The sequence below is a fragment of the Mobula hypostoma genome, chromosome 6, assembly GCF_963921235.1.
Source record: "Mobula hypostoma chromosome 6, sMobHyp1.1, whole genome shotgun sequence".
Taxonomy (NCBI): domain Eukaryota; kingdom Metazoa; phylum Chordata; class Chondrichthyes; order Myliobatiformes; family Myliobatidae; genus Mobula; species Mobula hypostoma.
The window spans coordinates 154,563,892-154,588,904 of record NC_086102.1 but is presented as its reverse complement, the minus strand read 5'-3'; the positions used below and the strand labels follow the sequence as shown (position 1 = coordinate 154,588,904).

Below are 25,013 nucleotides of genomic sequence, written 5' to 3'. Positions count from 1 at the left end.
AGAAATTATGTTTCATTTAGTACAAGGCAGGGTAAAGCTAAAAATTATTCTCCATTCGAAATTGCATGTTAATGCACCCTACCAGCAGTCAGTGGCAGATTCCTTTGAGGACAGAGTTAAGTAATGCTCCAAAGTGGATGTTGTGCAATGCGTTAGTAGATTGGTAAACCCGCTGCACAAAACTGTGTACAAGCAATTGTATTAGCCCGAAAGCTGCAGCCATGACAATGTGACAGATTTGCCCTCAAGTGGTGATTGATGTGGACAAATGCTAAGCAGTTTTGCTGGGATATTATGTGATTAAAGCTGGGTACGCAATGCAGGAAAAGCAGGCTGTTAAGGTTATTGAATTCTGACTGATGAGATAAGAAGGAACTAAAATGGCAAAGTGCGGGGGTCCCCAACCTTTTTTGCACCGCGTTTAATATTGACAATATTCTTGCAGACCGGCCGACAGTAGGGGGCGGGGGCAGTGTTCAAGTTCAACAGTGCGTGACAGGGAATGAGGAAAGGTGCAGCTGACTCATATCGTTTCATATCGCCAAATCATATTGTTTCCTCGCGGCCCAGTAGCACATGCTTTGCGGCCCGGTGGTTAGGGACCAATGGCGAAGTGGACAAACGTGTGTCCATCCAGGATAATTAAAGCTGTTGCCAACCTCATCTACGGCAGGGAGGACTCTGTAAATGACAGAACAAATCTTTATTCTCCAGTAAAAGCTTGCACCCATGTTAATATTCTGTGATATTTGTTAAGTGGGAATGGAAGAAAAAATAAGATATTACTGATATTTGCAGTGTTTTCATACTGACTGAATGATTTCATAATGGCTGCTGTGCCATCAGAAAAAAGACACGGTAGAGCCTTTATATTCTTAGAAGCTTACACATATGTCATCTAAAACCTTGACAAACTACTATAGATGCACTGTGGATGGTATCCTGACTGACTGGATCACTGCCTAGCATGGAAACACCAATGCCACAAATGGAAAAGCCTACAAAATTATGGATAAAGCCCAGTATATGACAGGAATATCCCTCCCCACCATTGAGAACATCTACAAGTAGCACTGCCACAAGAACACAGCTTTCACCATCCAGGCCATGCTCTCTTCTCACTGCTGCTATTAGGAAGGAAGCACAGGAGCCTTAGATCCCCTATGATCAGGTTCACCAACAGTTTTTACCTTTCAACCATCAGGCTTTTGAACCAGCATTGATAACTTCACTCAGCACTGAACTGATTCCACCACCTATGGGCTCACTTTCAAGGACTCTACAACTCATGTTCTCAGTATTATTTATTTACTATCTTTGTTGTATTTACACATTTTGTCTTCTTTTGCACGGTGGTTGTTTGTCAGTGTTTGCATGTAGTTTTTCGTTGATTCTGTTGTATTTGTTTGTTCTCCTGTGAATGTCTACAAGAAAATGAGTCTCAGGGTATTATATGATGATACATATGTACTTTGATAATAAATTTGCTTTGAACTTTGAATGATGGAAGTACAGGGGCTTCATTACATAAGTGGATCGGACTGCAATTTCCCAAAGCAGCTATATTAAAGTTCCTAATTATGATTACTTTCCAATTAGTTCTATGAAATAAATCCTGAAAACCTTTTTCTTCCCATTGAATGGTTGCATATAAAATAGGTAAAACACGAGAGGGTAAAAAATAATGAGTTAATAAACAATATTTTGAGCAGAAGAACTGTTTAAGATGCATTAATCTTTTTTTAGATAAAAAGCATGGAAATTAAGGAACCAATTGAATGAGTTGCAGGTATAAATTCAATTTAGGGGGTAGGACATGGAAAACATTGTTACGATATTGGTCCAAGAGTTCGAACTGAAAACTGAACATATTAATTTATAAATTCACGAGGAAAGAGAAAATACTAGAAGAAGAGGTGTGCTAAAGATTGTAATTTATGATAAAATTTTAACGAGAGTAAGCAAGCAGTCAGAACTTAATGAAAAGATTTAAGAAATAGCAAAGTAAGATTTAAGATAGGAAAGAATGGGAATAGAAATACTGATGTGACTATAAATTGTTAAAATGTATTAAAACAGAAATTAGTCCTGTAAATAGTTGTAGCTGAGTAGTTTTAATCAGGAATTTTAACTTCTACATAGATTGGAATATGCATTTATTCTTACTTCATAAGGTGGAACATTTTTTGATATGTTCTGGACAGTTTATGAGTCCTAGAAATAATACCAGGCAAACCAGTATAGATATAATGTGCACGGATGTAGGTATATTGCGTACTGAGGTTGATAGAAATCATAATATGTAAGAATTCCAAAAGACACCCAAAATTCTAGGGTTGAGAAAAGCTGTTTTCAACAAGATGAAATGAACATTGCAGAAAACTATAAAGATATTCAATTAAATTAAATAAATAAGTAAATATGTGACAAATGGATTTCAGTACAAGTAAACAGACACCAAAAGGAATAAATCAGAAAATAAAATATGCTGCATGATAAAAAGTTAAAAAACAGTTGATATCTAAAGATGCAATGAATGTACATCATCTTGATAAAGAATTTAAGATAAATGAAGAAAATAAACATATAATGCTTAACGTTATTTAGTCCAGAATATGAGGTGTAAGATTTACATTACAGCATATCATAAGTAAAGCATTAAGCTCTCGACTACACATATATGGAAAGACATATTGTCCTTGGAGGGAGTGTAGCATAGAGTCATAGAATACTACAGTGCAGAAACATGCCTTTGCCCTCTTTAGTCCACGCCAAACTATTACTCTGCTTCATTCTATCGACCTGCACCTGCACCAGAGCCCTCCATACCCCTCCATACCCCTCCTATCCAAATTTCTCTTTAATGTTGAAATCAAACCTGCATCGACCATTCTGCAGGCAGTTTGCTTCACAATCTCACCTTCCTCTGAGTGAAAGAAGTTTCTCCTAATATTCCTCTTAAACATTTCCCCTTTCACCCTTAACTCATGTCACACATCAGTGCAAAAGGCACGTTTGCATTTATCCTATCTATGCCCCTCATAATTTTATATAACTCTATCAAAACTCCCCTCATTCTCCTACGTTCTATGGAATAAAGTCCTAACCAAACCTATCAACTACTGAGGCTATATGGGTGGAACTGGGGAATAAGGAAGGGATGACCTTGTTAACAGGGTTATATTATAGGCCACCCAATAGTCTGCAGAATTTAGAGGAGCAAATTTGTAGAGGGATTGCGGACTGTTGGAAGAAACATTAAGTTTGTAATAGTAGGTCATTTTAACTTTCCACATATTGAACTGGGACTCCCATGCTGTAAAATGGTTGGATGTCAAATGTATTCAGGGAAGTTTAATAGAACATAGAACATAGAAAACCTACAGCACAATACAGGCCTTTTGGCCCACAAAGTTGTGCCAAACATGTCCCTACTTTAGAAATTACTGGGCTTACATATAGCCCTCTATTTTTCTAAGCTCCATGTACCTATCCAAAAGTCTCTTAAAAGACCCTATTGTATCCGCCTCCACCACCGTTGCCAGCAGCCCATTCCACTCACTCACCACTCTCTGAGTAAAAAACTTACCCCTGACTTCTCCTCTGTACCTACTCCCCAGCACCTTAAAACTGTGCCCTTTCGTGTTAGCCATTTCAGCCCTGGGAAAAAGCCTCTGACTATCCACACGATCAGTGCCTCTCATCATCTTATACACCTCCATCAGGTCACCTCTCATCCTCCGTCACTCCAAGGAGAAAAGGCCGAGTTCAGTCAACCTATTCTCATAAGGCATGCTCCCCAATCCAGGCAACATCTTTGTAAATCTCCTCTACACCTTTTCCATGGCTTCCACATCCTTCCTGTAGTGAGGCGACCAGAACAATCCCACGATTGATGAAGGCCAATACACCGTATACCTTAACCACAGAGTCAACATGCGCAGCTGCTTTGAGCGTCCTATGGACTCGGACCCCAAGATCCCCCTGATCCTCCACACTGCCAAGAGTCTTACCATTAATACTATATTCTGCCATCATATTTGACCTACCAAAATGCACCACTTTACACTTATCTTGGTTGAACTCCATCTGCCACTTCTCAGCCCAGTTTTGCATACTATCAATGTCCAACTGTAAACTTTGACAGCCCTTCACACTATCCACAACATCTCCAACCTTTGTGTCATCAGCAAACTTACTAACCCATCCCCCCACTTCCTCATCCAGGTCATTTATAAAAATCATGAAGAGAAAGGGTCCCAGAACAGATCCCTGAGGCACTCCACCTGTGACCGACCTCCATGCAGAATATGACCTGTCTACAACCACTCTTTGCTTTGTGGATCCAGAACTGGCTTGCCCACAGAAGGAGGCTTGCCCTCCTCTTGGATCCCATGCCTCCTTACTTTCTCAATAATCTTGCATGGTGTACCTTATCAAATGCCTTGCTGAATTCCATATACACTACATCTACTGCTCTTCCTTCATCAATGTGTTTAGTGTCATCCTCAAAAAATCCAATCAGGCTCTTAAGGCACGACCTGCCCTTGACAGAGCCATGCTCACTATTCCTAATCATATTATACCTCTTCAAATGTTCATAAATCCTGCCTCTCAGGATCTTCTCCATCAACTTACCAACCACTGAGGTAAGACTCACTGGTCTATAATTTCCTGGGCTATCTCTACTCCCTTTCTTGAATAAAGGAACAACATTCGCAACCCTCCAATCCTCCGGAACTTCTCTTGTCCCCATTGATGATGCAAAGATCATCGCCAGAGGCTCAGCAATCCCCTTCCTCACCTCCCACGGTAGCCTGGTGTACATCTCATCCGGTCCCAGTGACTTATCCAACTTGATGCTTTCCAAAAGCTCCAGCACATCCTCTTTCTTAATATCTACGTGCTCAAGCTTTTCAGTCTGCTGCAGGTCATCACTATAATCACAATCACTAATTCCTTAATCACTACATAGAGATCCCAATTAGAGATAGTGTGATGCAAGATCTCCTCTAAGGAATGAGACAGGACAAATAACCAAAGTTTGTGTAGGGAAACACTTTCCATTTAGTGATCAAAATGCTGTTAGTTTTAATATAATTATGGAGAAGGATAGTTCTTGTCTTCAGTTGAGATTCTAAATTGGAGAAAGGCTAATTTTGATGGCACTAGAAAAGATTTAGTAGGTGTGGATTGGGACAGGTTGTCCCCAAACAAGCGTGTGCTTGGTAAGTGGAAGGCCTTCAAAAGTGAAATTTGAGAGTACAGAGTTTGTATGTTCCTACCAGAATAAAGGGCAAGAATATCAGGTTTAGGGAACCTTGTTTTTTGAGAGGCACTGAGACGCTCTGAGGAGTATAAAAAATGCAAAGGAACACAAGAAGAAAATCATGAAGGCTAAAAGAAGGTATTAGGTTGTTGTAGCAGACAAGGTGAAGGAGAATCTCAATTACATCTACAGATTAAGAGCAAAAGAATAGCAAAGGAAAAATTGGTCCTCTTGAAGATCAGAGTGGTCATCTATGATGCATGGGGCTGAAAGAGATGCAGGAGAACTTAAATGGATTTTTTTTACATCTGTATTTACTCAGGAGATGGAAGCAGAGTCCATAGAAATGAGGCAAAACTGTAGTGACATCATGGACTGTATACAGATTACCGAGTAGGAGGGTTTTGCTGTCTTGAGCAAAATGACGGTGGATAAATCCCCTGGGGCTGACAAGGTATTCCCTCCGACCTTTTGGGAGGCTAGTGCAGAAATTTCAGAGGCCCTAGCAGGGTTATTTAAAATATCCTTAACCATGTGTGCTCTGCCGGAGGATTAGAAGATAGCTAATGTTGTTCTATTGTTTAAGAAAGGCTCTAAAATAAACCAGGAAATTATAGGCCAGTGAGCCTGACATTAGTAGTGGGTAAGTTATTGAAGGTATTCTAAGGGATTGGATATATAGGCATTTGGATATATGGCTTTGTGCATAGTTGGTCATGTCTAACCAATCTTATAGAGTTTTTCGAGAAAGTTAACCAGGAAAGTTGATGAAGCAAAGGCAGTGATTTTTGTCTAAATGGACTTTAGCAAGGGTTTTGACAAATGACAGATGGAACATAATGCAAACAACTGTGAGGTGTTACACTTGGTGAGGACAAAGCAGTGTAGAACTTACACGGTTCGTGGTAGGGCACTGAGGAGTGTGGTAGAATAGAGGGATCTGGGAATACAGATCCATCATTCCTTGAAAGAAACATCACAATTAGATACAGTTGTAAAGAGAGCTTTTGGCACATTGGCCTTTATAAATCAAAGTATTGAGTACAGGAGTTGGGATGTTACCTTGAAGCTGTATAAGATGTTAGTGAGGCCTAATTCAGAGTATTGTGTTCAGTTCTGGTCACCTTCAATGATGATAAATTACCTGAAAAATAGCTTGAAAATGTATGCATCCACCTAAGTAACTAGAAACAGGGTCTTAGTTTAATGTAATATATGGCACCGTATCCATCTCTTAGTTGCACAATGAAATATCAATCAGGTTATGTTCTCAAACTCCAAGCACATCTGATTAATGTGGCTTTAACTGGCAGCAAAGTTGTAAGCATTTCTAGATTCTGTATTACCAATTTGAGAATGAAGAAAGAAAGGATCTACTGATTGTGAGAGAACAGGAAGGTAGAGAAGGTTATTTTATGTGGTTTGTTACAGTGTGAAGGGAGGAGTAGGTAGCCTGAGAGGTGAACTATTTACCTTGCATTCCTCAAAGCTACCAGACTTCTTTTGATGCTATAGTGTTCTATTGGGAGCTAAGCTAGCATCAGTAATCTCTTCAATAAGTTCTCACTAGCCACAGCAGATATACTGGTCAGAGTGTCCCTCTTTTCCCACCCACCCACCCACCCACTTTCCCTCTCAGATGGCTTCCCCTATCATCTGCTAGCTTATACTCCTCACACTCCCCTCACTTTCTTTTTCGGGATTCTATGCCCTTCCTTTCCCGTCCTGACCAAGGGTCTTCGCTTGAAATGTCAATTGTTTACTCCTCTCCTTAGATGCAACCGGACTTGCTGAGTTCCTCCAGCGTTTTGAGTGTATTGGTCAGAGTGATTTCCGCCTGCTGAAAGCAGAACAGAATTTCTCCCTTTCAGACTACTGCATAGACCTGTGCTTCCAAAACTGTATCAGAGATCCTGGCTACCCCTTCTGAAATGTTAGCAGTAATCTCTCTACTTGGAAAATTTCCTTGCTGCCTAGGGTTAAAATACATGTTACCTTTAAAAGACAATGATTTTTTATGTAGGTTAGTAAAGCTTGATTTTTACTTCGAACCAAACAGACAGGCAGCTAATGAAGGGCATGCTTAGGTAGAGTAGGTTGCATGCCTGATTTGAGAGAGAAATATCAACTCCATATGAACTGGATGTGAACTGTAGATCACATGTTCTCATCCCTCAGTGTGTCCACTTTCCAGCAATAATGAATTTCTTGCCCATTGACATTACTCTGATTCCATGGATTCATGACAGTGCTATTTGTAATATCCTACAAAATTTATTTTCATAATTTCACAGATGACACTTTTGCATATTCCCACTTTGTTTTCTATAAGATTTCCTTGCATCAATTTTTTTGCTGAAGTGGTGAGACATGAAGGCTAATTGCAACCGCCAGGCGTTTGTTCAATGCTTGTCTTGCCATTGGATTCTTTAATTAATTCTCTGAGAAGTTGCAGTATCTTCAACAATGTTAAAATGTAATGGCATTTCTATTTGCCCTTGAACTGAAAGGATAACTTAGTGTTTTAGCAGACAGTAAAGAGAGAACTATATTTACAGACCAGATAAATCTGAGATTTCTAATGGATGTTATTGATACTGACTAAAATTATATACTTAACCTACATTAACTGATCTTCAATAATCCACTTGCTGTGAGGGAATGCAAGCTTGTATTTTTGGATCATTATCTGGAGAAATCCATTCCCTGGACAAACAGTCCAGATTCAGATTTATTTATCACATGTACAACAAAACATACAATGAGATGAGTCATTTGTGTTAACAACCAATACATCCAAGGATGTATTACCACATATTCCGGCGCTACCCATTTAACCGTAACCATAACCACCAGTCTCTCCGCAAGGATAAGCAAATATACAACTATGATTAAGGACAGCTGGATTGTTCAGGAAAGTACAGCATCAACTTCCAAAAGGTAAATCATTAGCATTTCAGTTCAAGATTATTTGTTGAACTCCTTTAGGCTCTTAAAATGGTGCTCATGGGCTATTGAACTGATTTGGAAAAAATTAGCAGACTGTTGATTTAAGAAGTAACTTCTTTGGTTTTAGAAGTTTGGTCTCCTATCTGACCTGATAATGCTTCTTTCAATAGTTCTGGGACTGCAATTCAGCTTGATATCTGCCCACAAGATAGAAATATTATATAATTGGTGTTCAAAAAAATACCTAGGGCATCTTCAAAGTTATTGACTTCCACTTCAAAGGAAATGAGCACTGTATCTGAGGAACAGCCCTAGGTTATTCTATTTACTCGGATTAACCTTTCATCTCCTCAAAGGGATTGGTAAACAAGTCCTTGGGGATTAGTTGTTCATTTCAGAAGGATGAAACATCCAGTTAAAATGTACAACATAAAGTAGACCCCATCTACGGTAAGAATGAAGGGTCACTGCTGTACAATCCTGACATTTCCCATTAGAGAGTTTTCTCCTAATTCTATGCAACTCTAAATGGCAATGCTCCAGAATAGCAAAGGAAAAAATGCTCAAAACCTGATAGACCATTATGATCTGAGTATTGGCAATCTTGCTGAGTAAGTCGAATGTTATGAGAAGGAAGAGGGAGAGGACGGTGGACAGGCGGAAGAAGGTGAAGTTTCAGTCAGACCCTGTAACAGATTAAACTCAGAACAAACTAAGAAACAGCTTAAATGTTGCAGTACCTTTCACATCTTTAAAATTCAGAGTAAACTCACATATATTGAGTGAAAAGCAGGTAACATTGCAGCTTTGAGTTACCTGATCATTTGTGCACTATTCAGATTGTTCTAACTGTAATACTAGGGACCCAATACTGCAGAGTTTATTCTAACTAATGTTAGCCTGAATGGTTAAAAGGCAGAATTCACATCTTGAAGGAAAAGTACTCTGTGATGGGTACAAGTGCTGCCAGTTATTCCTTAAATAAATCTGACCTGGTTAACTTTAGAGAATAGAATGATGTTGGAGAAAATACCTCCAGGGTCTTAAATATACACTGAAAAGTTTGTTAGAGGGGATGGGGAGTAGGTAAGATTGTCTATTTTCATGAAGTGTAAGGAAGATCCTTGGAGATGTTCAGAGGCAGCGTGAAGAGTAAAGGTAGGTCAGGAGATCAATGTAAGGATTTAAGCCCAACATCTTGTACATATTTGTGCAAGAAGTTCAAGGAGTTCAATCCAGTTGCAATCGTAAATAATCAGGACTTATTCGGAACCAGAGTACTGTCCATGTAGGTAATATTGCTGCAGCCTTTACAACCATGTAAAGCAAGCTAAACATACTTTTAGCTATTCAGTTATGACAGTGACAGGATCTGAAAAAAACTGGTATAAACAATTTTGTTTATGGTTATGGCATAACTACACTCACATAACCAAATTAACAGAGAGTGCCAGGCTTGGTTTTGCCTTACATAACATGGAGACAATGCTGGACATTTTTTGCACTTTTTGTTATGTTTGCTCACCTATCTACTGATGAGACCCGGAGCCAGGATACCATCAATCTACAGGCCATGCCACACAGGGACTTGGGCTATTCTTTTTTGTGGGTGACTGTATGTTTTCTGCTATCATAACTCTATGATCCATGCGCCGTGCGCTGCTGGTAATGTGTTGTGCACCTTGGCCCTGGAGGAACACTCTTTTGTTTGACTATATTCATGTATGGTTGAATGATAATTAAACTTGAATTTGAACAATGATCAATCAGAGAAAATCAACTTGGGATTGGTTGTCAGCTGACCATTGCTTGCGAGTGTAATTAATTATGTGAAGTTAACAGTATTTTCATATATAAGTCTACTTTTCATATTCTGTCTTCCTCTTAAGCCATAAACTCTTACATATAAAATGTAGTTAGTGAATTTATGGACCTGATACTTTCTTCATGTATTTAAATTTTGTGTTATTCCTTTCCCATTTTGGAATTTAAAGGAATGTAACCTACACAAGTGATAACTTATGCAACCTAATCACCTGATTTCACAATTGCAGACACCAACTCAGTTCCAAAACTGACATAATTCATATGACTATTAATTTAAGGGAGGATGCAGAGGTGGTGTCAGCAAATGGTGAGTTACCACATCAGATGCAATTACCCTGCAGCCTGAGCAGAGGGTGAAGATGGTATGATTCAAAATCTTATCTGCTTTGAAGAACAGATTATAAATTCAGAAAGATAAACTACAGCATAAAGGGGAATGAAATTTTCAGCCTATTGGGAATCTTGTTTCAAGTGTCTGCGGGGGATGTTAAGGAGCAAGGAGGTGAATGGCACTGAGTTGGCAGAAGATTGTCCATAGAACAAAGTCCATTCAGTCTAGCAATGGTTAGCTCCATTTCAACTTGTGGATCCAACCATAATTCTGCATCTAACGGATAATATTTCAATTTCCATTGCAGTCTCTCATTGTAAACAGATGCTCAAAATGTTGTCGTGCATAGTCAGCTTGATTAAATATTACCTCAGACTGCTTGAGATATAGGCTCCCGTAACATGAGTTTAGCTCTGACCTCAAGTGTGGGATGTGCTTGGGCTTCCTTGGGATGCTCTGCTTTGCTCATTTCGAAATGTTGGTAGGCACCGCAGTGAAGCATTTAGTGCTGCTACTTCATAGTTTCAGCAAACTGGGTTCAATCCTAACTTCCAAATTGTGGAGTTTGAATTCTCTCTGTGGTTTTCCCTCAGGTACTCCATTTCCTTCCAAAACTGGTTGGTTGGTCAATTGGCTACTATAAATTAGCTCTAATATGGGCACTGGACAGAACAATCAATGTGGAGCTGACAAGCATATTAAGGCAATAAACTACTTGGAAAGTTTTGGATTCAGATTAGTCTATTCCCATATACACCAGGGTGCAATGAAATTCCTTATTTGCATGAAGCTTGCAAAGAAAGCAGTGTATATCATCATAATGAATATCTACAACAGCAGAATGGTGCTAAGATTGTAGAGTGAACTGAAGCAGTGCAAAAATAAATGCTAAAGTGACAGCAACGGAATAATCAAGAGAGGTAGAATTGGAAGTATCACTGGGAAGGGTATGGGAAAGAGGATATTGGTATAGGATTCTGATAGCAGGGGAAAGAAGTTGCTCAAGTCTAGACAGGTGGGCTCTCAAGTTCCTGTGCATTTACCAGACGGAAGAAGAAAGAAAAACAAATGGTCAGGGTTGCAGGCAGCTTTGACTACATTGCTATCTTTCCTGAAGTAATTACCTTGAAGATGCATTGAACTGAAGGAAGGGATGGGCTTGAGATGGACTGGGCTGTGTTTACTACTTCCTGCAGAATTAACCAGGAAATTAGATTAATGGGATGTCCTTTGTTAACCAGGAAATTAGATTAATAGGATGTCTTGATTGGCTCAATGGGTCTCCTTTCATGCCAAAAATAAAACCATGAAATGCACAAGTTAGCAGTGGCTGATACTACTCAATGAAATATGGAAAAATTTGTTTAGAGTGCTAATTTCATGGACAGCTTTTTACATTCTAGATATTACTCCTCCAACCTGAGTTTAGCCTCATCATGGCAGTAGAGGAGGCCAAACCTCACTACCCTCTTTCCTCCCTGCAACTCCCAACCTTCCCCCTACCCCTCATTGCCCCTCCATTCCTCTGATCCCTCATCCACCCCTAACGCCACTCTCCCCGTATATCCCAACCCCCTCCCTCCTGAGACCTCCCACTCTTTACCCTCCTCTGACCCCAGCCCCAACCCTTGCCATGTCTTCACTATCCCCTCTGACCTTCCCCTCTCTGAGGCAGAATGTTCTGTCCTTAGCAAGGTAGCCTCACTTTTGTCCCCCTCCTTCAACACCACAATGAGATCCGTGCCCGCCATGACGTTGAACTCTTCTTCCATCGTCTACGTCTCCAAGCCTACTTCTTTGGCAAGGATTCCCCTACCCCTACTGATGACCCCTTCTCCTGTCTTCAACCCTCCTCCTCCTCCTGGACACCCCACCCGGGCCTTCTACCTGCTCTCAATCTTTTCATCTCCAACTATCGCTGAGACATCAACCGTCTCAACTTCACCACTCCTCTCTCCTGTTCCAACGTCACTCCCTCTGAACACACTGCCCTCCACTCTCTCCACACTAATCCCAGTCTCACTATCAAACCTGCAGACAAAGGTGGTGCCGTAGTAGTCTGGCGGACGGACCTCTACCTCACTGAGGCCAAATGGCAGCTCCCTGACACCCCCTCTTACTTACCCCTGGAACAGGACCCCACCAAAAAACATCAAACCATTGTCTCCCGTACCATCACCGCCCTTATCAACTCCAGAGACCTTCCATCCTCAGCCGCTAAACTCATAATTCCCACACCCCATACCGCTTGGTTTTACCTCCTCCCCAAGATCCACAAGCCTGACTGTCCCGGTAGACCCCTAGTTTCTGCCTGATCCTGTCCCACCAAACTTGTATCTGTCTACCTGGACTCCATTTTGTCACTCATAGTTCAGTCCCTCCCCACCTACATCCAGGATATATCACATGCCCTCCACCTCTTCAATAACTTCCAGTTCCCCGTTCCGACCGCTTCATTTTCACTTTGGATGTCCAATCCTTATACACCTCCATTCCCCATCAAGAAGGCCTCAAAGCCCTCCGCTACTTTCTGGACAATAGACCTCACCAGTTACCCACCACCACTACCCTCCTCTGGTTGGCGGAACTGGTACTCACACTTAATAACTTCTATTTTCGCCCTTCCCACTTTCTTCAGACCAAGGGTGTAGCTATGGGCACTCGTATGGGCACCAGCTATGCCTGCCTCTTCGTTGGTTATGTGGAACAGTCTGTGCTCCAAGCCTATTCTGGTACTGCTCCCCAACTTCTCCTTTGCTACATTGACGAATACATTGGTGCTGCTTCCTGCACCCATGCTGAGCTCATCAATTTCATCGACTTTACTTCAAACTTCCACCCAGCCCTCAAATTCACTTGGTCTATCTCGGACACTTCTCTCCCCTTTCTCGATCTCTCGGTCCATCTCTGGAGACAGACTGTCCACTGACATCTTCTACAAGCCCACTGACTCTCATAACTACCTCGACTATACCTCTTCCCACCCTGCCACATGCAAAAATGCCATTCCCTATTCCCAGTTCCTCCATCTCTGCTGCATCTGCTCCCAGGATGAGGCTTTCTGTTCCAGGACATCTCAAATGTCCTCTTTTTTTAAGGATCGTTGTTTCCCTTCTGCCATCATCAAAGATGCCCTCACCCGCATCTCCTCCATTTCCTGCACTTCGCCCCTCACCTTATCCTCCCGCCACCACAACAGGGACAGAGTTCCCCTTGTTCTCACCTACCATCCCACCAGCCACTGGATCCAGCACATTATCCTCTGCAACTTCCGCCACCTTCAACAGGACCCCACCACTAAGCACATCTTTCCCTCTCCACCCTTCTCCGCTTTCCGCAGGGATCGATCCCTCCGCAATTCCCTGATCCACACATCCCTCCCCACGGATCTCCCACCCGGCACTTATCCCTGTAAGCATAAGTGCTACACCTGTCCCTACACCTCCTCTCTTGCCACCATTCAGAGCCCCAAACAGTCCTTCCAGGTGAGGCAACACTTCACTTGTGAGTCTGTTGGGGTGCTCCCGGTGCAGCCTCCCCTACATCGGTGAAACCCAATGCAGGTTGGGGGACCGCTTCGTCGAGCACCTCCGCTCCGTCCGCCACAACAGACAGGATATTCTGGTTGCCACGCACTTCAACTCTGCTTCACATTCCCATTCGGATGTGTCCATACATGGCCTCCTCTACTGCCATGATGAGGCTAAACTCAGGTTGGAGGAGCAACACCTCATATACAGTCTAGATAGTCTCCAGCCCCTTGGTATGAACATAGAATTCTCCAACTTCCGGTAATTCCCTCCCCCTCCCTTCCCCTATACTTATTTCACTCTGCCCCCTCCCCCAGCTGCCTATCACCTCCCTTATGGTTCCACCTCCTTCTACTACTCATTGTGTTTTCCCCTATTCCTTCTTCACCTTTCCTGCCTATCACCTCCCTGCTTCCCCTCCCCCACCCCTTTATCTTTCCCCTTACTGGTTTTTCACCTGGAACCTACCAGCTTTCTCCTTCCCACCCTCCGCCCCCCCCATCTTCTTTATAGGGCCTCTGCCCCTTCCCTCTTCAGTCCTGATGAAGGGTTCCGGCCCGAAACGTTGACTGAGCATTTCCACGGATGCTGCCCGACCTGCTGAGTTCCTCCAGCATGTTGTGAGTGTTGCTTTGACCCCAGCATCTGCAGAATAGATGCTGTGATATGGTCAATGACAAAGGGATGGGTAGCGATCTTACTGCATGGGAAAATAGGGTCGTGATTATTATGCTTCATCTTGGATGTTTTCTTCCATCAGAGTCACTTATTATATCTCTCTTTCCTTTTCTTCCTTTCTTTACATACTTTGCTGTTATTAAATGTGTCCCTTGCATGCTGGAAACTAGCATAAATTTTGGCACCATGCCAAGTATGGTCAAGCCAGTCTGTGCCAATAGGGCAATAGGTTGAATCAGTATGCCAGTGATCTACTCTATTCAATTCATGTAGCAAAAAGGCTTTCATTACATGCATGGCTGACTAACAATATTCATCAGGCATGACATCAGCTCAAACTCCTTTGTTTTCCAGAAGCTATCTGTTGGCTTCCTGGGGCAGGCTGACACTGCAAGCTGTCACTAGATATTCCCCTTGTGTAGTTATCTAAAAATATGGAGATAGTTAGGGGAAAAAAAAGGATTATCTGTTTATGATGGAGGTAAAGAGAAATTCAATTCGTGAGGTCTGAATCTAAAATTTCCATGCCAGAGATCTGTGGTCATTGAGTTATTGAATGCATTCAAAGTCAATATTATTGCATTTATCGTTTTGAATGAAAAGAGAATCAAGGGCCTTGGGATCAGGCAAGAAGATGGAGGCCAGGACCAAAATCACATCAACCAAATCTTACTAAATAACCTTGAAGGGCTATGTAATTTCCTCCTTATTTATTTATTTCTTCTAATGAAAGAATACTGGAATATTGGTCCACATGATTTGCTACCCATGCTCAAGCTGTAATGAAGGGAATTGAATATCTTTCATTCCTCAGACAAAGCACATCTGACGTATAGTAAAGGAATTTGTACCTATTTGATGGCAACCAGAATAATAATGAGGAAAACGTTATTGGTAAATTCACATGGTCTCACCGTGTATTGTCTTCTGGTAAGAGAGGAAGAGATATAGCTAGACCTTTAGAAAGTAGTGAACTAGATTCGATAGCAGCCTGGAAAGAGCAAACTGCCCAACACTTATTGTCATGGTTACTTTGCAGCAACTGACAACGTGATCCTTGCCTTCTCTGGGACTTCAGTTGGTATCTGCAACAGGTGTAAAATTGAGGATGCCTTCATGAACAAACAGATATTTTGCATAGTGATCCTCACTGAGCTAGTGCAGTTGCTCTTTGGACACCCAGGAAATTATGACGCCTAGTTGAGGATCTTACTCTCTTCCCACTACGGCAGCTCATTCGTCTCTGTATGCCTTCAGCTCATATTTACACTCATGACGTGCGACTAAAGGAATCCCTATAAAGGTCTGGCAACAGCTGGTTCTTAAAGTCAGAAAGAGAGCCACTATGTACTTGACATACACTCCTTCTAGAATGTTGCAACTGAGCATGAGCTCAGAAATCATCGAATATTTGTAGAATGGTGAAAAATTCAAAGGAAATTAACTCATTTATAAGTAGTCAATGACAAGAAATGATTCCCTTCCTTGCTGCTCAAGTATATCCAACTGTGAGACTGAAATTCCAATCTATACAATGGCAGGAGTGGTGGCATCAGATCAGCATTGTATGTTCTCAGCATGATCTGTCTTATCTGTATGCATACAAACAATATTCACAATGCAATCAATAGTCCTCACTAATATGCCATTTGTGTGCACTTTTGACATCCCCTGTCAGGTTTAAAGAGCTCAAAGACATATGCAAACAATCTGAAATTCATGTTGCAAATACGAGGAAATCTGCAGATGCTGGATATTCAAGCAACACACACTAAAAAATGCTGGTGAACGCTGCAGGCCAGGCAGCATCTATAGGAAGAGGTACAGTCAACGTTTCAGGCCGAGACCCTTCGTCAGGACTAACTGAAAGAAGAGAGAGTAAGAGATTTGAAAGTGGGAGTGGGGGGGGGAGGGGGGAGATCCAAAATGATAGAAGGAGACAGGAGTGGGAGGGATGGAGCTAAGAGCTGAAAAGTTGATTGGCAAAAGGGATACGAGGCTGGAGAAGGGAGAGGATCATGGGATGGGAGGCCGAGGGAGAAAGAAAGGGGGAGCGGGGAAAACCCAGAGGACTGGCAAGGCGTTATAGTGAGAGGGACAGAGGGAGAAAAAAGAGAGAGAGAAAAAGGGGGAAAGAATGAATGAATGAATGAATGAATAAATAAATAAATAAGGGATGGGGTACGAAGGGGAGGTGTGGCATTAACGGAAGTTAGAGAAGTCAATGTTCATGCCATCAGGTTGGAGGCTACCCAGATGGAATATAGGGTGTTGTTCTTCTAACCTGAATGTGGCTTCATCTTGACAACAGAGGAGGCTGTGGATAGGTATATCAGAATGGGAATGGGACGTGGAATTAAAATGTGTGGCCACTGGGAGATCCTGCTTTCTATGGCGGACAGAGCATAGGTGTTCAGCGAAATGGTCTCCCAGCCTGCGTGGGGTCTCGCCAATATCTAGAAGGCCACACATTTTAATTCCACATCCCATACCCATTCTGATATGTCTATCCATGGCCTACTCTACTGTCGAGATGCAGCCTTGTATCCCTTTTGCCAATCAACTTTCTGGCTCTTAGCTCCATCCCTCCCCCTCTTGTCTTCTCCTATCATTTTGGATCTCCCCTCCCCCTCCCACTTTCAAATTTACTATCTCTTCTTTCAGTTAGTCCTGACGAAAGGTCTCAGCCCGAAACGTTGACTGTATCTCTTCCTGTAGATGCTGCCTGGCCTGCTGCTTTCACCAGAATTTTTTGTGTGTGTTGCTTGAAATTCATGTTGAATATTTTTGCTTGTGGGAGAATGCAAGAAAATTGCCATAATTATAAAATATTTACAAATATGTCTAATGGGAAATTAAAAATCCCTTCTGTGAGACTAATGCTTGCTGACTACTATAGAAACTATTTCAGGCAAGTATCTTAGTTATCTTCAGAATTAAACTAGACAAGCATAAATGTGTATATACCTCGCGGGGTGGGGGGGGGTGTGGAACAGACTGAGAAAAAGTTATTAAAGGATTCGGTCAGCCAGGCTTCGTAAACGAGGACATGGAGTACAGTAGAACTGAAATGATAAATTAGTAATTAAGACACAACTGTTGTGTTTTAATTGTGTTATTTCTGGTCACTGAAAGATGTTAAAGCTCTAGGAGAGTGCAGAGCAGATGTCTGGAGATGAGGGATTTGAGCCATAAGGATAGACAAAAGTTTCTGTGGTTGGCCACATTGGAGGAAGGAAGGCTGAATGCAACCTTGAAAGCCAAGCTTAATTGCAGTAAATACAATGAAAGGATTCCCCTTAGCAAAGTGGTTAGGAATCAGAGGTCTCAGATTTTAAGTGACTTGTCGAAATTGAGAGGCATGGTAGTATTGTGGTTAGCACAATGCTTTACAGTACAGATGACCCAGGTTCAATTCCTACTGTTGCCTGTAAGGAGTTTGTACGTTCTCCACGTGACCCTGTGGGTTTCCTCCGGGTGCTCCGGTTTCCTCCCACACTTCAATGAGGTACTGGTTGGCAATTGTCTCGTGGTTAGGCTAGGGTTAAATCGGGAGCTGTTGTACAGCTGAACGGAGTAGGAAGGGTCTACTTTGCACTGTATCTCAATAGAAAATAAAAATAAGTCAAATAGCTTTGAAATGACAGTGTGATGATGTAGATTCTATTGCTTATTCCAAAAAGAAACTGGGTGATTAGTGAAGGTTAAAAAAATGCAAAATTATGGGAAAGAATGGAAAATAAAACTGACTGGAAGGCTTTACAAAGACTTGGTGAAATTAATAGCTTTCTTCTGTGTTATAATAGTTATGTGATTCCATTAAAAAGATGGAAACTATGTGAGAGAAAATGAAATAGATTTATACAGTGAATATTAGGATGATGAACCTAAAGTGTTCCAGCAAAGACTAATTAGAGCAAATGGCCCCTTTCTGTTCTGTGTATTCAATGTAATTCTATATAACATCTTAAATATTTGGAAATTTCCAGGATATTTTTGCAAGTTACTTTATTGATTCCAGGGACCTGTCACAGCTCTACTTATTTGTCTAACTGGTTTTAAATAATCAATCACAAAACAACTGATTGCTGTAGGTTTAGATAAGCAATATATCGCGAGGACTTTGTGTTATTAGATATACTGGCAGTTGAAAGCCTGAGGGAGATGTACATAATTTGTTTCTGGTATGTGGACATCACTAGTAAGGTCTGTTTAATTGTCTTTACATTATTACTCTTGAAAAGCTTACAATGATTTGTCTTCTTTGCAGTCCAAGTGGTGAAAATATTCCAATAGTACTGCTGCATATGGAGCTACAGGCTTTTAATCAGGCAACAATGAAAAAAATTCCCAAAACATTTCCAAGTAGTGCATGGAAAATGAAGGGATTTGCAGAGAGTGGAATTCTCATCATAGCCACATGATAATCAGAGATCTTGGACACAGCTTCAAGGTCAATTGTGATTACTCTTGAAGTTTTGAAAATGAAATATGTGGCTGGAATGTAACCATGACAAAAAACCTATGATAATTTAAAAAAATTCCTTGATGAATAAATGTACACAAACCAAACTTAGCAGTATTAAATAACCATAAGACCATAAGATATAGGCACAGAATTAGGCCATTTGGCCCATTAAGTCTGCTCCATCATTTCATCATGGCTGATCCATTTTCCCTCTCAGCCCCAATCTCCTGCCATCTCCCCGTATCCCTTCATGCCCTGACTAATAAAGAATCTATCAACCTCTGCCTTAAATATATGTAAAGACTTGGCCTCCACAGTCACCTGTGGCAATGAATTCCACAGATTCACCAGAGTGTATTCAACCATAATCTGTAATTAAGACGGGTTTTAATTTGTTGCAGCACTGTACGTAAAAGGTCAGACTGTTGGTTAGACTTAGCTTTTTGATGCTAAAATACTTTATGGATTTTACATGATAAGCTGAAATAATTTGCTGATAATGACATGGGTAAACAGGGAATCTGAACCTGATATATTAGGACAAAGACCAGTTTCTTTCATTCATTAGCACAAGAGATTCTGCAGATGCAAGAAATCCAAAGCAACATGCAGAAAATGCTTCAAAGTTGCTGGTGAACGCAGCAGGCCAGGTAGCATCTCTAGGAAGAGGTACAGTCGATGTTTCGGGCCGAGACGTCGACTGTACCTCTTCCTGGAGATGCTGCCTGGCCTGCAGCGTTCACCAACAACTTTGACATGTGTTACTTGAATTTCCAGCATCTGCAGAATTCCTATAGTGTTTGCATGCAGAAAATGCTGGAGGAACTTAGCAGGGCATAAAACATCTTTGTAAATGAACAAAGAGTCAACGTTTCAGGCTGAGGCCCTTCATTGAGACATTTATTCATCAATCCAATTGAACACCTGCTGTATTATTTGTGTAAGGATGGAAAACTAAGCTTAACAGTGAATAGATTAATATTGAATCAGGACTCTAAAGGGAAATGTAGAAATATTAATAGATTGGATTAAGAAAGATTAAGATAAAAAGGAAAGCTCCATAAAATGTTTTAAAATATATACAATGAATCACAATCCAATACTTAGTATAATTACCTTTCACTAGTACAGAAACTGCCAAGTTCTTATTACATGGCCAAGGATGAAATCAGTAATTTACTGGTGTTTTCATATCTACCTGCAATTACAGGAACGTAGCAATATTCTATCAATTTCAATAATGGCAGTTTTGTTTCAGGAAGCTAATGGCAGAGTTTAGCAACTAAGATGTTAATATTTTAGATGTTCAGGTTTAGCTGTGTCATGTGAAGCTGCTGTAGCATCTGATTTGGATGGTAAACTTTGGGTCAATATATTACAGTCTTGTCTCTGTGCTGAAGATTATTTTATCAAATGTTAAGCCAAAGGAACTGGCTTGTATACTATAAGTGGAATAGTCTATTTTCATTTATTATGCAGTTTTCCATCTCAAAGTTCAAAATTTTTGATTCACTGCTCTATGTGCCCAACATTTACAGTCAGATATATCTGAAAACAAACAGTAAGTGCATACAGATACTTAATCAACCTCAATCTTATTATAATCAAAAACATATTGTATTTTTTCAATGCAAAAAAGGAACCTAGCAGACATTTGAAATCTATAATACGGCTTGAGGGTTTAAGTTTTGAAGGAAATCAGTTTACAAGGAACTTTAAAATAAATGAATTGGAATTTGTTATTTCGAGTGCTTGACTGATATAATGCTGAGAGAAAAAATCACATTATTTTTATACAGTATCCAGTGAGCAGGGGTAAAGAAATTTCTTATTATTTTCTTTTCAGAGTGTTTCTGTCATTGGAGATAGATTGTCCTGTTTAAATTGTTTATTCATACATAAAAATAGACAAAGAATACTGCCAAATACTTCCCTTATCTGGCAAAATGCCTTATTTTATCTATATCTTCTACTGATTAACTTTATCATTTTCACAATCATCTTTGTAAGTATTTGTTGTGTTTATGTGGTGTGTAAACCTTTCAGTAAATTTTGAAAATTTTTTCACAAGAATAATGTATTTTCTGTAATAGACCTAATGACAATACAAATGAGCATTCCTGGGTGATATCTGATATTATCAGGCCATTTAAAATATCGTCTTAATGCTTCTGTTTGTACAAGTTTAAACCAGTGGAGGCATAATGAAAAGTTCATTCGCTTCCCACCTACATCCGTGATACTTCACATGCTCTTGATTTCCTCATCAACTTTCAATTCCCTGGCCCTGATCGGCTCATTTTCAACATGGACGTCCAGTCCCGATACACGTCTATCCCCCATCAAGAAGGCCTTAAAGCTCTCTTCTTCCTTCTTGACAACAGACCTGACCAATTCCCCTCCTCCACCACCCTCCTCCATTGAACTAAATTGGTCCTCACACTCAACAATTTCTCTTTTGGCTCCATCCACTTTCTCCAAGGCCAAGATGTAGCCATGGGCACTAGTAAGGGCGCTAGCTATGCCTGCCTTTTTGTTGGACACGTGAAATGGTCTATGTTCCAAGCCTGCTCTGGTAATGCTCCATGACTCTTTCTGCACTACATTTATGAATCCATCCTTGCTGCTTCGTGCACCCATGCAGAGCTTGTCGATTTCATCAAATTTGTGTCCAACTTGCACCCTGCCCTTAAATTCACTTGGTTCATTTCTGAGACCTCTCTCCCCTTTCTTGATCTAGCTGTCTTTATCTCTGGGGGCAAACTGTCTACCAATATCTTATCTGTGAGAGACAATATCTACTGTCTCTCACAGCTACCTTGACGTTACCTCTTCCCACCCTTTCTCCTGTAAAAGTGCCATTCCCTTTTCTCAGTTCCTTTGTCTATGCTGAATTTGTTCCCAGGACAAGGCTTTCCTTACCAGGACATCAGAAATGTCCTCCTTTATCAAAGAACGGTGTTTCCCTTCCCCACCTGTGCCTCCTCCATTTCCCGGACATCCACTCTCACCCCATCTTCCCAAGGCCTTAACAGGGATTGCGTTTCTCTTGTCCTCACCTACCACCCCAGGAGCCTCTGTTTCCAGCACATCACTCTCTGCATCTTCCACCATCTTCAATGGAATCCTACCACCAAACACATCTTTCAGCTCTCCACTTTCTGCAGGGATTGCTCTCTCCATGATTCCATTGTCCATTCACCCCTCCCCACTAATCTCCATTGTGCCATTTATCCCTACAAGTGCTATATCTCTCTATTCACCTCCTCCTTCACTTCTGTTTAGGGCCCCAAACATTCCCCCTAAGTGAGGCAACACTTCACCTGCAAATCAGTAGCATTCATCTATTGTGTGCAGAGCTCCCAATGTGGCCTCCTCTACATCGGTGAAACACAAAGTAGGCTGTAGATGGAGCAAAGTTGCTATGTCAAACACCTTCGCTCTGCTCCCAACAAAAAGGATTTCCTGATGGCTTACAGTTTTAGTTCCAATTCCCATTCCCATTCTGACATGTTGGTCCATAGTCTCCTCCACTGCCACAGTGAGGCCACTCTCAGTATGGAGAAGCAACACCTTATATCTCTTCCTAACTCTTCCTTCAGTTAGTCCTGACGAAGGGTCTCGGCCTGAAACGTTGACTGTACCTCTTCCTAGAGATGCTGCCTGGCCTGCTGCGTTCACCAGCAACTTTGATGTGTGTTACCTTATATTCTGTCTGGGTAGCCTCTGGCCTGCTGGCATGAACATTTATTTCTTTAATATCTGGTAATTTTTCCCCCTTTTCTTCCATTCCCCACTCTGCCTGTCCTCTTACCTCTTCTCTTCTCACCTGCATATCACTGTCCCTTGGTGGCCCTCCTCCTTACCTTTCCCCCATGGTCCACTCTCCTCTGTCAGATTCCTTCTTCTTTGCCCTTTGCATTATCCACCTATCACCTCCCAGCTTCTTACTTCATCCACCCTCCCCTACCCACCTGGCCTTGCCTATCACTTTTTAACATTTACTCCTTCCCCTCCCCAGCCTTCTTATTCTGACTTCTTTTCCCTTCCTTTCCAGTCCTGTTGAAGTCTTGGCCAAAGCATTGACTAATCACCCCTCTCCATAGATGCTGTCTGACCCGGAGCTCCTCCAGCATTGGGTGTGTGTTACATCAGATTTCAGGAAACGGCTGATAGGTTCATAGCAATATTTTAGCGTAACAAATCCTAAGCACTTCCCAGATCATGATGGAATAGTCAATGGTGGCAAGAAAAGCATAATCAAAAAGTTATTTATAGAAGGTTCTTGAAATAGATTGGAATGACTGAAGGGTTTGGGGAAAACATGCAGAATATGACAATAAGAGAACAATGGACTCTTCTGGAATCAAAAGTGAAATGATAGAAGGGATGGATGGTAAAACATTTGTTAAAGCATAAGACTTAGAAGCAGGGAAGTGCAAGGGCAAAGAGCTGGCTGAAGTTGAGCAATGTGCACTTTATATAAAGCAAATTGATCCAAAACACTTGGCAGACCTAGTACAAGCAAAAGTTAATGCTATGTCATAAAAAGTATTAGATGACAAAAAAAAAATTAAAAAGGGGCTTTCTTGGTCAGACGTAACAAGAAAAAGGCGGTGAAGCATCGGAAGGAATGCCATACCCCGGGGCTCTGCAGCAGAATACAAATAGTTAATTTGGGAATGATGAAGAAGTCAGTATCAGAAGAATGCAAGTATCTCAGAAGGTTATATGGGATTGGGAGGGTTAAGATCATTGTGGACGCTAAATCATTGGAGGTATTTAAATAGGAGGTAGATACTGGCATTAGAGAAGAGCTGAGGTTTGTCCTGGACTTATTTCCTGGCATAATTTACATATTACTATTTAATTATTTATGGTTTTATATTGATATATTTATACTCTATTCTTGGTTGGGGCAACTGTAACGAAAATCAATTTCCCTCGGGATCAATAAAGTATGATTATGACTGTACAGTACCGACACGTCGCATGGTGGAGTAGAAGCGAGCGGCTAGCTGCTCCAATTTTCTTGAGAAATCCATGAGCTGGGGCGGCCGAACCAGATTTGGCGAGGGACAGGGAACAAGCGACCGAGTTCTGGGTGACTTGAAGTTTACCGAGAGTGGGTCGAGCCAGACCACTGTAGAGTGTGCGGGAACGATAGCCGGGGTATTGAGTGGAATTGCGAATTTTTTTAAAATCTGAGTTCTGAAGCGCACATAGCTACACCAATTGACGTGGACTGAAGCAAACTTAAAACTATCTATATTTACATTAAACGCGTGGTGCTGGCTGATATTGCAGTTTCACCGGCGGTTTCCCTTTAAACGAATTCCAGCCGAGTTTTTAAAGCCGGCGCACAGGATCGGAGCCCAGTGCCTGTCTCCCTCCCCTTGCCAGCGACGTCACTCAACTTGCGAGCGGCTCTGATTCCGGTGCGGGAAGCAAGGGGGCGAAACGCTTAGGAACCTATCAATAATAAGAAGAGACAAGGTATTACAGCGGATCATCCAAGAAAGCAAGATTAAGGCAAAGTAGGCATCTCTTGCAACTTCTTCCACCCCGTCCTCTCGCAGTAGTTAACTCCTGGTGTAAATAACGTTGTAAAACGTACACGGATGTATTCTGAGAGTGTGCGCCTGCTTTTGTTGCGAAAAATTTTGTCGAGGGAGACCGATTGTTAACAAGTCCTGCGATGTGTTCAGTCAGGGCTGGAGTTTGTCTGTATCCCGTGGTGCTGCCACCCCTCCCGCTCTGGAAGCAGGGAAGCGACAGAAGCGGGTTTAAACATTGAAGGAAACTTCTCGAGAGGCTGACCTACACTCCAGGCTCAGCCATCTAAAGTTGCCAGATTCTGGCCTTTCAACTTTTTAGACTTTGGAAGTTCATTCACTTCAGCTGTTGTTGTTGCACCGCGATTTGAATGTATATTTATTAGTGGCGGTGTGTTTTTTTTTC

The 25,013-nt window shown here is 41.5% G+C and overlaps 1 protein-coding gene and 1 long non-coding RNA gene across 7 annotated transcripts in view; one reads left to right on the top strand and one right to left on the bottom strand.

The window, feature by feature from the left end:
- The window catches only part of LOC134348516 (PTB domain-containing engulfment adapter protein 1-like), a 436,378-nt gene that overhangs the window by 2,687 nt on the left and 408,678 nt on the right, over positions 1–25,013 (top strand). The window contains exon 1 of one of the 6 annotated variants that reach the window (XM_063052011.1): positions 24,454–24,548. The exons of 2 other annotated variants lie outside the window; for them this stretch is intronic. The gene's annotated coding sequence lies outside the window, so the exon portion shown is untranslated. Of the gene's footprint in view, positions 1–24,453; positions 24,590–25,013 lie in introns of those variants that run through there. 3 more of the 6 variants (XM_063052004.1, XM_063052008.1, XM_063052005.1) reach the window with 3 other exon arrangements.
- LOC134348517 (uncharacterized) lies at positions 27–24,802 on the bottom strand. The gene is made up of 3 exons (XR_010018441.1): positions 24,670–24,802; positions 24,329–24,524; positions 27–681 (listed from the first exon to the last, which is right to left on the bottom strand). It is a non-coding gene; the product is annotated as an uncharacterized LOC134348517 (long non-coding RNA).